The sequence below is a fragment of the Dasypus novemcinctus genome, chromosome 4 (genome assembly GCF_030445035.2).
Source record: "Dasypus novemcinctus isolate mDasNov1 chromosome 4, mDasNov1.1.hap2, whole genome shotgun sequence".
Classification (NCBI taxonomy): domain Eukaryota; kingdom Metazoa; phylum Chordata; class Mammalia; order Cingulata; family Dasypodidae; genus Dasypus; species Dasypus novemcinctus.
Window position 1 is genome coordinate 167519907 of NC_080676.1, and position 14485 is coordinate 167534391.

Consider the following 14485-nt stretch of genomic DNA (forward strand, 5'->3'; position numbering starts at 1 on the left):
GAAATTGAGTGCCGAAAGAGAAGCCATGGGGAGCAGCCAGAAGCTGGAAGTCAGTGGAACCCAGAACAGAAAGAAGATGGCGCAGTATGCACTGCCAAGGAACTCCAAAGATTGCTGATAAATTCCTGTTGCTAAGCCAACCCCTATTGGTATGGTATTTGTTTTAGCAGCTTAGGAAACTCAAATAGTTTTTGGTACTGAAAAGTGGACTACAGTATACCATGATAAATACCTAAAAATGTGGAAACTCTTTGGAATTGGGCAGTGGGTAAAAGCTAGAAGAATTGTGAGGGTTCAAAATGAGTTAGAGCCATAGAGAAAGTTTGTGTTGTCTTTGAGAATGCATAGTTCTTCATGAAAAGAACGCTGGTAGAAGTATGGATGCTAAAGGTAACTTTTGGCAGGACCTTAGAGTGAAATGATTATGTCATTGGAAATCAGAAAAAAAGGCAATCCTTGTTATAAAATGGCAGAGAACATGGCAAATTTGAGTTCTGATGTTGCTTGGAAGGCAGAACTTGGAAGTAATGGACCAATAAATTCTTGTTATTAAGCCAACCATTGTATGGTGTTTGTTTTAGCAGCCAGGAAATTACAACACTGTCTATGGTCAAATTTCCTTTTAGAAACTTAAAACATTTTACACTTGCACCATCAGGTGTGAGAGTGCCTATTTTAGTATATGGCTTAGTACCATTGTATATTATCATAAAGATGCTTTTCCATTTTCCCAGGTTGAGAAGGGAGAAAAGGACAGTAAGATAGGGACTGATAAATGTCCATTGGATTTAACGTGAGGATGGTCAGGAGGTCATTAAATCTTTTAAGAAGAGAAATTCAGCTGTGGTGATAGGAAGCCAGATTGAGCTGGTTTGAAGAGTGAATGGAGAGTGAAGAAATAGAGATGGCTACTATAAAATTTTGACTCTGAAAATTTGAAGTCTAGGAGAGATTTTTAAAAAATAGGAGCTATTTGAGTATGTTTAAAACCTGAAAAGGAGTCAGCAGAGAGACACAGTTTGAAGATAAACAAGACCTAGACAGACCACAGATACTCCTTAGATATTGGTCTTTAAAGAGTCAGGAGGGGTTTGGATTTAGAGTATGGGAAGGGCTGTTGGCCTTAGCCAAGAGGAGTCTACATGAAAGACTTAAGTATATGTTGGTCTTAAATTAAATGCTTTTTAATTCTCTTATTCCATATGGATAGGTATCTTTCTTTTCCTAAGCTTGTACTATATTTTAAATAACCATGACTTTATGATGCAATTTAATATTTGATAATAGAAGTGTCTTTGCATTTTCAAAATTTCCTTGGCTAGTGTCATGCACTTATTCTTCCAGTAAAACCTTAGAATCATTTTGTCAAGGTATTCAAAGATTTCTCATGGGATTTTAACTGAAATTACATTAATTATATAGATTAAAACTTAAAATCATTGAGTATTCTGATCCAGGTAGATGGCATGTCAAACTTGTAGAAAACTACACTTTTATTAATATAAATCTTATATTTTTCTTGCTAAATTTGTACCTAGGTATTTTCATAGTTTCTAAGTGTTTCATTTTTTATTATTTCAATTATATATACAAATATGTAGCTTCCCTATAACTTTGATACCAGCCACTTTACCAAAATTCTTATTAATTCTGATAAATCTTTAGGATTCTAGTATTTGATGAAATATTTTTCAAATAATAATAATTTTATTTCTTTTTCATGTTTTATTGCATTGTCTAGACTACCTAGAAAAATACATGGTGATAGTATTCATTTTCTTTTTCATAAATTTATCATCCTTTTCTCATGACATCATTCCATTTTTAAAAATTCTCAGCTTATTAAGAATATTTTTTAAAAGCAATGATGGATTTTAAATTTTATCTGAGGACTTTTTTGATAGTTATTCAAAGGCTCATTGTATTTTTTTCTTCTTTTGACTTATTGATAAGATTATATGAATGGTAAGCCATGTTCATATTCCTGGAGTACTAATGCCCCCTCCCTCCAATCTATCAGCCTCTTTTCAAGTTTCATATCTTACTTGAAATTTTCATTTAGGAGTCAGAATATACACCAGATTGGAGCTTAAGGAAGGCATTTCATCAAACTGGCATGAAGTTATGTCCATGGTTGTACAAAGACTTAATGCCCTGTTGCCTGAGAAGGGGACCCTCATCCTGTCAAAGGGTGATCCTGTCATGTGAATTCTGGATACTGTCACTGCTCACCTTCTCAAGGACTACACTCTGTCTGCACCTCTTGCCTGAATCATTGGTCTTTTCCTCTCTATACTCCAATTCCCATTAACATACAGACATACTCAATATCTTTTATCTTAACATTTTTTTATTGGCCTACACTTCTGTTATTTTCTACCTCTTCACAACCAAACATCAACAGGAGTGTCCAAACTAACTGCATGTACTTTCTTGCTTCCCATAACTCCCAACCTTGTACAGTATGGCTTCTGCTTTTTTATTCCCACTGAAACTCCCTTGACCTCCATGTTGCCAAATTCTGTCCTCAGCCTATGTGGTCTCTTACAAGCATTGGCGGGAACTGAGCACTCCTCCTCCTCGTCCGTGCTTCTCTCTTGGCTTCCATGATATTACAGCCTCCCAAGATCTCTCCTGTGATATCTCATGATAGCACAGTCTCCTGATGAGGGTTTCTTCAGCTTCTTTTCATCATCATTAACCTCTACTGAGGTGCATGTGATTGTGTATCACCCATTTTTTCTTTTGGGTTGTTTGATGTTTTTAATTGATCTGTAGTTTCTTTTATATTCTTGTCACAAATTCTTTGTCAATATTATATTCTGCAAATATCTTCTCTTAATTTGTGGCTTCCATTCTCATTTTCTTTATGGTATTTTTTGGATGAACAAGTTCTTAATTTTAGTATAGTCAAATTCATCTTTTTTTATGGTTTACATTTTTATAACTCAGTTGAAGAAAGTCTTCTCTCCTATGAGGCCATTAAGATAGTCTTGTATATTGCTGTCTTGAGGCTGTATAGTTTCACTGGAACAAATGGTTATCTAGATAATAAAACACACAATGAAATTGGACCCCCTGCATCTCACACATAAAAAGTAATGCCAGTACTTCAATATGTGTTCATCAATTTTAACAAATCTACCACACTAATGAGAGATGTTGTTATTGGGGAAAAGTGTAGAAGGGAGAAGAGGTAAGGTATATGGGAATCCCCTATATTTTTAATGTAACATTTATATAATCTTAAGCTTCTTTAAAAAAAAATTAAAAAAAGAAATATCAGTGCCCACCTGATCAAGATGACAGAGTGAGATACTTCAGGGCTTCATCCTCTGAAAGGATGAACAGCCAGCACCAACTGACCAACTGACAGAAACATCTTTCTTGAAGTTCCAGAAAATAGTTAAAAGACTTCAGGAACAGGGTAAGTACCAAATCAAGAGGAAAAAAAAAAAAAAGCTACTTTAAAGCAATGCAGTCTTGTGGCGTACTTGTTAAGGAGCTGGCCTGCACTCCCACTGTGAATTCCTGGTCCTAGTTCTGAGGGAGAAGAGTAACCCTTGTGCACATCCTGGGAGGATATATGTTTGGCCTAATCTGTCTGGTGGCGACCTGTGGGATTTGCCATCCCAGATCTTGCCCTACATGTAGAAGGCAGCTTACCAAATTCTCCTACAGGGTGCTGTGGACAGGGCAGGGACTGTAGGACATATGGTGCAGAACTTGGGACCTTGAGGAAACTCTTTCCTAGGGAAGAGTGGACATTTGTATCCATCTAAATGGGAATTCCTAGGGCCACACATGAAAACTCAAGAAAAGACACATGCGCACAAATGATCAGGGAAGCTCCTGGGCTTTAGCCTGGAGTTATTCTCCATACTCACTGTGTGCATAATGCTGACGGAGAGCACTTGAACAGGGTGATCTGGGAAAGGTGTTTTCCTTCTTTTTGTTTTGGTTATTTTCTTATATTCAAGGAAAACTGTTATAAGACTAGCTGGATGCAGTCTTAGGAAACAGATGCCTCAGAGTCTAAATTCAGGTGATACATTAAAATAGCAAAGTGTTCCGGTTTTAACAAAAGGTTACATAACATACAAAGAAACAGGAAGTGATGACCCAGGCAAAGAAAAAGGTTAAAGCATTAGAAACCATTGATAAGGAAGACCAGTTCTGGGACATACCAGACAAAGACTTAAAAAACAAAAATGGTCCTAAATATGTTCAGAGAGCTACAGGAAAAAATGGACAACATACTAAAGGAAATCAGAAAAAGATAACAGAAAGAGGAGAATATGAATAGAGATATGGAAATAATGAAAAGGAGCCAACAGAGCCAAAGACCACAGTTAAATAAATTAAAAATTCCCCAGAAGGCTTTGTCAGAAGATTGGAGCTGGCAGAAGAAAGAATCAGTGAACTTAAAATAAAACAATTAAAATCATCTGGTCTGAGGAGCAGAAAGAATGAAGAAAATGGAACAGAACCCGAGGAACCTGTGGGACACCATCAAGTGTACTAATGTACACCTTGTGGGAATCCCAGAAGGAGAAGAAAAAGAGAAAAGAGCAAAGAGAACATTCAAATAAATAATGGCCGAAAACTCCCCAAATTTAACAAAAAGCATCAGTATACACCTCCAAGATACTCAATGAACTCCAAATAGGATAAACCCAAATAACCCACACCATGGCATATTAAAATCAAATTGTCAAATGCCAGAGATAAAGAGAGAGTTCTGAAAGCTGCAAGAGAGAAGCAACATACTTTGTATAAAGTAACCTCAATAAGATCAAGTGTTGATTTCTCATAGAAACCATGGAGTCAAGATGGCATATTTAAATTGATGAAAGCAAACAATTGATAAGCAAGAGTTCTATATCCAAAATAAAGTTCTTTCAAAACTGAGGGAGAGATGAAGACATTCCCAGATAAACAAAAGCAAGCTGGGGGAGTTCATCACCACTAGATCCTCCCTGTAAGAGATGCTAAAGAGAGTTCTGCAGGTTGAATGGAAAGGATAATAGACAAAGATCTAGGCTGCATGAAGAAATAAATATCTCTGATAAGATTAATGACATGAGTAAATATAGATGCCAGTACTCCTGCATTTTTGGTTTGTAACTCCACTTTTTATTCCTTTGGTCTCTAAAAGGCAAATGCATAAAATGGAATGTTAAATCAGTGGTTTTGGACTCTGTCTTGGTTTGCTAAAGGACTCCTGATGCAAAGTATCAGAAATGGGTTGGCTTTTATAAAGGGGGTTTATCTGGGGTAAATGGTTACAGTTCCAAGGCCATGAAAGTCCAACTCAAGGCACTATAAGAGATGCTTTCTTGCCAAAGTCAGCTGCCATGTGGTGAAGCAAGATGGCCGCTGATCTCTGCTGATGTCTCTGCCTTCCCTTCTGGAATCTACGACCATCTCCTGGAGCTCAGCTGTGGACAATCAGGCCTAGGGCTTTTCTCTTTCTGGGCCTCCTCTCTCAGTCACTACTTACTTCCTGAATTTACCTGCAAGCTATTAGGTATATGGATTATCTGTCCCTGTACCTCAGCTCTTTGAGTTTCTCTGGGGCATCTGTCCTTGCAGCTCAGCTGCAGGCACGACTGGAGTCTGTTTTTTTGTCTTGCAGGATCAAAGGGTGGCTTCCTTTATCTGTGTCTGTGTCTGTCTTTCTCTCTGTCTCAGTTCATAGCATACCCAGCCAGCGGGTGGAAATACAAGCTAGCTCATGCCTTACTGATTTAGTTCAGTCAAAAGCCCTTAAGTGATCTTACCAAGTAATCTAATCAAAGGACCCTCAACTGAATTTAATCAAAGGATATAATCTCATACTTCCACAGACACATAATGTATAAGAATTCAAATTGGTAAGGTTGGAGGATGGAGGGGTATAGGAACATAGTTTGTGTATATGATTTAAATTAAGTTGATATCTAAGAAAATGAGTGTTAATACCTTTAGGATATTAAATTTAAAGCCCATGGTAACTACGAAGAAAATAATGCAGAATATGCAAGCTCACAGAAAACTTAGAGTACAGGCTACGAAAGAGGTATGAGAAGTTAATGCATAATGGGTATATGGTTTCTGTTTGTGGAGATGGAAAATTTTAGCCATGGAAGGTGGAGAGGGTACTGAAATAGTGTAAAATGAGTAATTCCAGTGAATGATATGCTTGGGAGAGGCTGAGATGGGAAAGTTTGTTAGGTTCCCTTATTTAAAAAAAAAAAGGTAGGTGTAGCAGTTTGATATTATTGATGAATTCCAAAAAGAAATATTGGATTATGTTTGTAAACTGGTCTTTTCCTCTGGGCATATGAGATTATATTGGATTCAGAGGTTTACTTGATTACTTAAGTAAATCTCTTGTGTCAGTAGGGTATTCAGTATCCCCTTGGTGGGTGGGGACTTGCAGATAAAAGGCACAGCTAAGGACAGAGTTGAGGGTTTTTGATGTTGGAGTTTGATGCTGACATCTTAAGCTGGAGCCCCTCCTGGGGCCACAGAGGAAAGAGAAGCAAGCCCCAGGAAGGGAGGAACTCAGGAAGCCTGAACCCTTGCAGCTATCGGCAGCCGTCTTGCTCCAACACATGAAAATAGACTTTGGGGAGGAAAGGAACTTATGCTTTATGGCCTGTTATCTGTAAGCTCCCACCCTAAATAAATACCCTTTATAAAAACCAACTGATTTAAAAGAAAATAAAGAAAAAAAAAAAAGAGTTTTAAAACTCAATAAATAAATAAAGTTACAAGAAGAAAACATTTAGAATTGCCTATTCAGAGAGTGTACTAAGGAATCCAAGGAAGAGGAGGACCAAGGATTGCCAGTAACAGTGGCAAACGAGGGAAAGTTAATGGACTTGAATACAGAGGTCTCGAAGGCAACCTAGTTCTTTGCCACCAGGGGAAAAAAGTGACAAAAAGCTCTCTATAGAATACATTTCATTCTTAAATTGTACCATGTTTCAGGAGTCAACGAAGAAATCTTTTAAGATTGGACAATACATGATTGTATCTATATTGCTGTAAATGTTGAGCTGTTTTTCATCAAATATGATAGTTTAGACACTAAAACAACAACAACTGATTTCTGGTATTTTGCATCAGCACCCCTTTGGCTGACTAATACAGTTAGTTTCTTGGGTTAAGGGGTAAAGTAATACACTACCATCTCTGGATCCCGTTAGAGTGGTTTAGAAGTCAGCTGTCATTCTCTATGATGTACTTTTCAATGTATTTTTTCCTGAAACTTTTGGTTTTTTAAGATCTTCTTTGTCTTTGGCATGCGGTATAGTTTCACTATAAGGTATCTATGTGTAGATTTCTTTATGGTTTTTTTTTTTTTTTTCCTGCTTGGGATTCTTCATTTTTTTAACATCAAGTTTATTGAGGTATAATTTACATAATGTAAAATTCAGTCATTTTTAAGGATATAGTTGTGTGAGGTCTGATAACTGGATACACACATTATCTATCAACACAATCATGATAAAGAATATTTTCACTCCCTCCAAAATTACCTTGTATCCTTCCTGTCACCCCATCTCATGCCCTGGAAAACATTGATCTGTTTATTAATACTATAGTTTGCTTTTCTTAGAATGTTATATAAATGTAATCACATAGTGTGTAGCCTTTTGAGTGTTTTATTTTTATTTACCATAATACTTTTCAGATGCATCCGTATTATTGTTGAGCAACATTCTTTTGAATGGATGTACCACAGTTTGTCTATCCATTCACCAGTTGATGGATATTTGGAGATATCCATTTTTTGGAGATTACAAATAAAGCTCCTATAAACTTTCTCATACAGGTCTTTGCATGAAAATATGTTTCCATTTTCCTAGGTAAATACCTACCACTGGGCTTTCCTGAGTTTTATGATAAATGCATATTTAAATTTGTAAGAAACTATCAACTTATTTTCCAGAGTTACAGCCCACTTTGCATTCCCACAATGTACTAAAGTTCCTATTGCTGCTGAAATGATCAGAGTTTGATATTGTCAGTTCTGCAAAATTTATTTTTTCTAGTGGTTGTGTGGTGGTATCTTGTGGTTTTAATTCGCATATTCCTGATGACTTAATGATTTTGAAAGTTTAATGTTATTGACCATGTTATTATTTTGTTTATTTGCCATCTATATCTCTTCTTTGGTGAACTGTGTTCAAATTTTTGCCCATAAAAAATATTTATGTTTTTTCCCAGTTATTGAATCCTGAGGTTTTTTATATGCTGTAGATATCAGTCATTTGCTAAATGTGTATTTCACAAATTTTTTTTTCAATACATGGCTTGGCTTTTTATTTTTTCAAGAGTGACTTTCAAAAAGCATGTTTTAATTTTGATAATATAAAATTTGTCAATTCTTCTTTTACGGTTTGTGTTTTTTTGTGTCTTTTCCAAAAAAGCCAGGCCTACTCAAAGGTCAAAGATTATCTCCTATGTTTTCCTCCAGAAATTTTATAGGTTTAGATATTAAATTTAGTTCTCTGATACTTTGCTTCCTCTGATCTATTCTGTATTAATATTTTAATATGGTACAAGATATTCGTTTTTGGTTGGGGTTCTTTTTCTCACATGGATGTCCCTTTTCGCATCATTTGTTAAAAGAGATTTTTTTTTCCCTTCATTGAATTGCATTTGCACTTCATCAACAATCAATTGACTGTAATTGTGTGAGTGTATTTCTGGGTCCTCTATTTAGTTTCATTGCTTTATATGCCTATCCTTTCATTAATATCCCAGTGTTTTGGTTACTGTAGTTTATTATCAGTCTTGAAATCAGCTAGGGATGGGGATTCATCCGCCAGTGTTGATTGGCTTTTTCAAAATTGGTTTTCCTATTGCTCTTTTGCTTTTCCATATAAACTTTAGAACTGTCTTATCCATTTCTGCAAAAGACCATGGTAGGGTTTTGACTGGGGTTGTGTTGAATCTATAAATTAATTTGGGGAGAAGTAACATCTTTTTTGTTTATATTTTCTTATTGAGATATAATTTACCTACCATAAAATTACCATTTTAAAGCATACTGTTCAGTGGATTTTAGTAAACTCATAAGATTCTGCAACCTTTGCTACTATCTCATTCCAGAATGTTTTTCATTACTGCAAAAAGAAAGCCTATACCCATAAGCAGTCACTCTCATTTCTTCCAGTAGCCCCTGGCAAGTACTAATGTACTTTTTATCTCTATGGATTTAAGACTAAATAATATTCCATTGTGTGAATATACCACAGTTTGTTTATCTCTTCATTAGTAGTTGACATTTGGGTTGTTTCCACTTTTTGGCTATGATGTATATTGTTTCTATGAGTATTTGTGTATAAGTTGTGTGGATGTATGTTTTCAATTCTCAGGGTTATATAGGAGTGGAATTTCTAGGCCATATAGTAACCCTATGGTTAACTGAGGAATTGGAAGATTGTTTTCCAAAGTGGCTGCACCATTTTACATTCTCACCAGTATATGACGATTCTCATGTCTCCACATCCTCTTCAACATCTATGACCATCTTTTGATATAGTCATTCTCATGGTTTAGATTATATTGAAGATTAGTATTAGATTAAATTTAGTTTTATAATTATTGCTATGTACTTTTCTTTCAGATAAGATAGGGAGAAAAGAATTTACAAACAAAAAATAAATTAATGCTCTCATTTTTACATATGTGGTTTCCTTTCCTGGTACGGTCTTTATTTGGATTTGAGGTAATGTCTAATGTTTTTTCATTTCAGCCTAAAGGACCCCCTTTAGTATTTCTTGTAATATTGGTTTGCAAGCACCAATTCTCTCTGTTTTTATTTATCTGGTAATATCCTAATTTCTCCTTCATTTTTGAATGAGAGTTTTGCTGGATATAGAATTCTTGTTCGGTAGTTTGTTTATTTTTTTTAACCAGCACTTTGAATATGCCATTTTTAAGTAAACTTTATTTCAAATTCAGAAAGTAAAATAACAGACTAAAGGCAGCTTAACAAGGTATAGAAGCATTACTCCAAAATATGACCTTTTTAAAACGATTTATTTATTTACTTACTTACTTACTTACTTACTTACTTACTTACTTATTTATTTATTTATTTATTTATTTATTTATTTATTCCCCCCCTTCCCACCTCCCACCCTGCTGTTTTTGCTGTCTGTGTTGTCTTCTCTTCTCATTTTCTCTCCTCTAGGATTCACCGGGATTCCATCCTGGAGACTTCTGATGGGGGAGAGAGGTTCCCTGTCAATTGCACCACTTCAGTTCCTGGTTTCTGCTGTGCTTCACCTTGACTCTTCCCTTATTTCTCTTTTGATGCATCATCATCTTGCTGCGTGACTCACTTGCACAGGGCATTGGCTCACCACGCGGACAGTCATGTGGGCACTGCCTTGCTGCTTGGGCATGCTTTCTTTTCTTCTTTTTCAACAGGAGGCCCCAGGGATCGAACGTGGGTCCTCCCATATGGTAGGCAGAAGCTCCATCACGTGAGCCACAATTGCTTCCCAAAATATGCCGTTTTAATGTCTTCTGGCCTTCATGGTTTCTGATGAGAAATCAGCTGTTGCTATTATTGAGAATCCCTTGTATATAACACATTGTCTTCTCCTTGATGATGTCAATAGTCTCTGTCTTTGGGTGTGACAGTTTAATGTTATGATATGTCTAGGTGTGGATCTCTTTGTGTTTATCCTACTTGGCATTTCTTGAACTTCCTGGATGTGTAAGGTAATATTTTTCATCCAATTTGAGGAGTTTTTGGCCATTATTTCTAAAAATATTCTTTCTAGCCTTTCCTTTCCTTTCTTTTTGTGGCTCCCATTATACAAATATTTGCATACTTGATGGCATCCCACAGGTCTCTGAGACTCTGCTAATTTTTCTTCATCGGATTGAATAATCTCAGTTGACCTTTTTTCAAGTTAACTGGTTCTTTCTCCTGACAGCTCAGGTCTGCTGCTGAGCCCCTTGAGTGAATTTTTAATAATTTCTGTTTCTTTTTAAATAATTTCTCTCTATTATTATCTATTTGGTGAGACATTGCTCTCATACTTCCCTGTGGTTTAGACATGCTTTCCTTTAATGCTTTGAACATATTTAAAAATAGGTGATTTTAAGTGTTTGTCTAGTAGATTCAACATTTGTGTCCCTTAGAGCCAGATTCTATTGATTGCTTCCCCCCCCGCCCCCGTATAGAGTTATGTTTTCTTGTTTCTTGCATGTATCATATTTTTTTGTTAAAATTTGGGCATTGCAATAATATAATGTGGCGACTCAGCAAATCAGATTCTCCTTCTTTGCCATTTTAGTAGATATCCCTGCTTATGAGAATTGGTATCTTAACAGTATTGTTCTATCTTCTGCATGACCATGGTATATGTCTCTGTTTATTTAGGTCTTCTTTTATTTTCCTCATTATTGTATTTTAGTTCTTAGCATGCAGATCCTGTACATATTTTGTTAGATTTATCCCTAAGTATTTCTCTTTTTTTTTTTTTGTAAATGATCATTTTATTTTTATTTCATTTTCCAATTATTCTTTGTTATCATATAGAAATAGAATTGATTTTTTATATCAACATTGTATCCTGTGACCTTGTTAAATTCACTTGCTAGTTCTAGTGCTGCTTTTTTGCATGTTCTTTGCAATTTTCCACATAGAAAATCAAGGCATCTGTAAATAGAGTTTTATTTTTTCCTTTCCAATCCAAATTTCTTTTTCTTTCTTTATTGTACTGACTAGGACCTCTAATATGATGCTGAATAAAGGTGGTGAGTACAGACATCCTCGCTTTTTTCCAATATTGGGAAATATTCAGTGTTTCACCATTAAATGTGATGGTAAATACTGTAGGCATTTTGTAGATGCCTGTTTTGATTGCTAAGACTGCCAATGCATAATACCAGAAACAGGTTTGATTTTATAAAGGAAATTTATTTGGAATAAAAGCTTACAATTCCAAGGCTATGAAATGTCTTAATCAAGGTACTATCAGAGATGCTTTCTTACCAAAGGTCATTTGCTGGCAGACCCTGGGCTCTTGCCACGTGGCAAGACAAGATGGGGGCTGATCTCTGGAGTTCTGCTTTCACATGCCAGGGTCTTATTTCGAGAGATTACCACAATGGTAATCTATTTTACCACATTGTTTTTCCCAAATTTTGTGTCTTTTTAAAAAATTTTAATTTTTTTAAAGATACTAGATTACATAAAGGAAAACGGACTTTGGCCCAGTGGTTAGGGCGTCCGTCTACCACACGGGAGGTCCAGGGTTCAAACCGCGGGCCTCCTTGACCCGTGTGGAGCTGGCCCATGTGCAGTGCTGATGCGCGCAAGGAGTGCCCTGCCATGCAGGGGTGTCCCCCATGTAGGGGAGCCCCACGCGCAAGGAGTGCGCCCCGTAAGGAGAGCCGCCCAGCGCGAAGGAAAGTGCAGCCTGCCCAGGAATGGCACCGCCCACACTTCCCGTGCCGCTGACGACAACAGAAGTGGACAAAGAAACAAGACGCAGCAAGGAGACACAGAAAACAGACAACCGGGGAAGGGGAGGGGAATTAAATAAATAAATAAAAATAAATCTTAAAAAAAAAAAAAAGTTACCTAAAAAATACAGGGGATTCCTACATGCCCCAGTCCCCACATCTCCTACACTTTCCCACATTAATAACATTCTGTATTAGTGTGGTACATTTATTGCAATTGATGAACACAATTTGGAGCATTGCCAGTAAGCATGGATTACAGTTTACGTTGTAGTTCATACTCTCTTCCACAGTCACAGTGCCTCAGTGCCTCAGGCCACAGGGCTTGCTGCCCTGCCTGGAGATGATCACAGTGCTTCCTGCAAGGTGTGCTGTGTGGACTCCTTGTCCTCTTCAAGGATTCCTTTTTTAAAAAAAAAAATTAAGAAAGCTTTTTAACATGTACAGAGTATCATGGACAGTAGGTTGATGAATGTTAGAGGTGTAGACAGGTTGCCAGGTGCCAGCGGTAAACAGATGTGTGTGTACTTGGTTTCTGGTATGTAAAGAAACTTCGGCATGGATGGTCCGTGCTCCTTGGAGTGTGGGGAGGCCCCCGTGCCAGCTTCTCCAACCCAGGGCCCTTCCCCTCAGATCCCACATGGGCACACGCACCCCAACCCAGATTCCAAATGGCCATTGCTTCAATGGTTCTCTGCCATCTCTGGGAGCAGATTGTGCCTGTCTGTTCTGTGGGAACCAGATATTTCTTTATCTTTAAGACTAAGTCTGATGCCAACTTACTTTGCTTGGGTCTGGGAGACACTGCTTTTGAAGCCGCTTTTTTGTTTTCAAAGGTATTGAGACTATATGATGGGCCAAACGCCGTGCTAGAGCCAGGGCTGCAGAGATGGAAGGAGGTCCTCAGGGGAGAGAGAGCAAAGTGCATAGGCCCTAAAGTCAGACTTCCTGGGGCAAATTACTTAGCTCTCCAAGCCTCAGTTTCCCTATCTGTACCGTACATTTAGTAATGATTCTCATTTCTGTAATTGCAAATGGTGTTGAGCGCTTTTTCATGTGCTTTTGGGTCATTTGTATATCTTGGTCGTGGAAATGTCTATTCAAGTCTTTTGCCCATTTTTGTGTTCTGTGTCTTTCTGTTGTTGAGGTTATAGGATTACTTTGTATATTCTAGATATTGAAACCTTATTAGATATGTGGTTTCCAAATAGTTTCTTCCATTGTGAGAGTGGTTGTTTTACTTTCAGGCAAAAGTTTTGAGTATGGCTTACCTGCCTCATTCAGCATGAGACACAGAGTGGGGAGGTGCTTTCCCTGAGGTCGCATGGCTGATCAGTGGAGGGCTGGGCTCAGACCCAGGAGTCGGGCCAGAGCCTGGGCTTCAGCACGCTGCTGCCGATAGGAACCAGGCAGAGCTGTGAGGTGCCTGCCTGGAAAAGCACACACAGCAGTGGGTCTGTGGGCAGAGTCCAGCTGCTGAATACAAGGAGGAGGCTCTTTAGATGGGGTGGGGGGGCCTGCTTCAGGTGGGCACCAGCAAATGGTCTGGGGGGGCCGGGTGAGGGCACCACAGGCCATCACTCCAGGCTGCTCAGACGTCCATGGTGAGGGACAGGGGGAGCCAGACTGGGGCCAGGACACAGGAGACCTTTCCAGAGCATGGTCTGCACACCTCAGCAGGGCTGAGAGCAGGGAATGATGAGATTGGATTTTTGTTTTAGAAAATATGTTCTTGAAGTGAAGTTGGTCAAAACAACAGCTTATGATAGGAGGAAAGTATAGATAAATGGGGGGAAATACTAAGGCTAACCCAATCGAGCAGGTACATTGAGGAGCTGAGACAAGAATGCAAGTCCCAGTGTCTTCCCCAGCCGTGAAGGTGGGATGGGCCTGTTGGTGCTTGCAGCACAGTTCCAGGTCCTGTCCCTGCAGCCCTCCTGGAAGAGGTGCTGGGCCTGGGGTTGGCTTGAGGCTGTGCTTGTTGGTTGTTTGCCCCCAG

The 14485-nt window shown here is 38.0% G+C and overlaps 1 protein-coding gene across 8 annotated transcripts in view; it reads left to right on the forward strand.

The window, feature by feature from the left end:
- PCBP3 (poly(rC) binding protein 3) overlaps positions 1–14485 on the forward strand; it is a 398007-nt gene that overhangs the window by 131656 nt on the left and 251866 nt on the right. Inside the window, exon 3 of one of the 8 annotated variants that reach the window (XM_058296361.2) lies at positions 11747–11775. The exons of the other annotated variants lie outside the window; for them this stretch is intronic. The gene's annotated coding sequence lies outside the window, so the exon portion shown is untranslated. The remainder of the gene's footprint in view (positions 1–11746; positions 11776–14485) is intronic. 8 annotated transcript variants of the gene reach the window in all.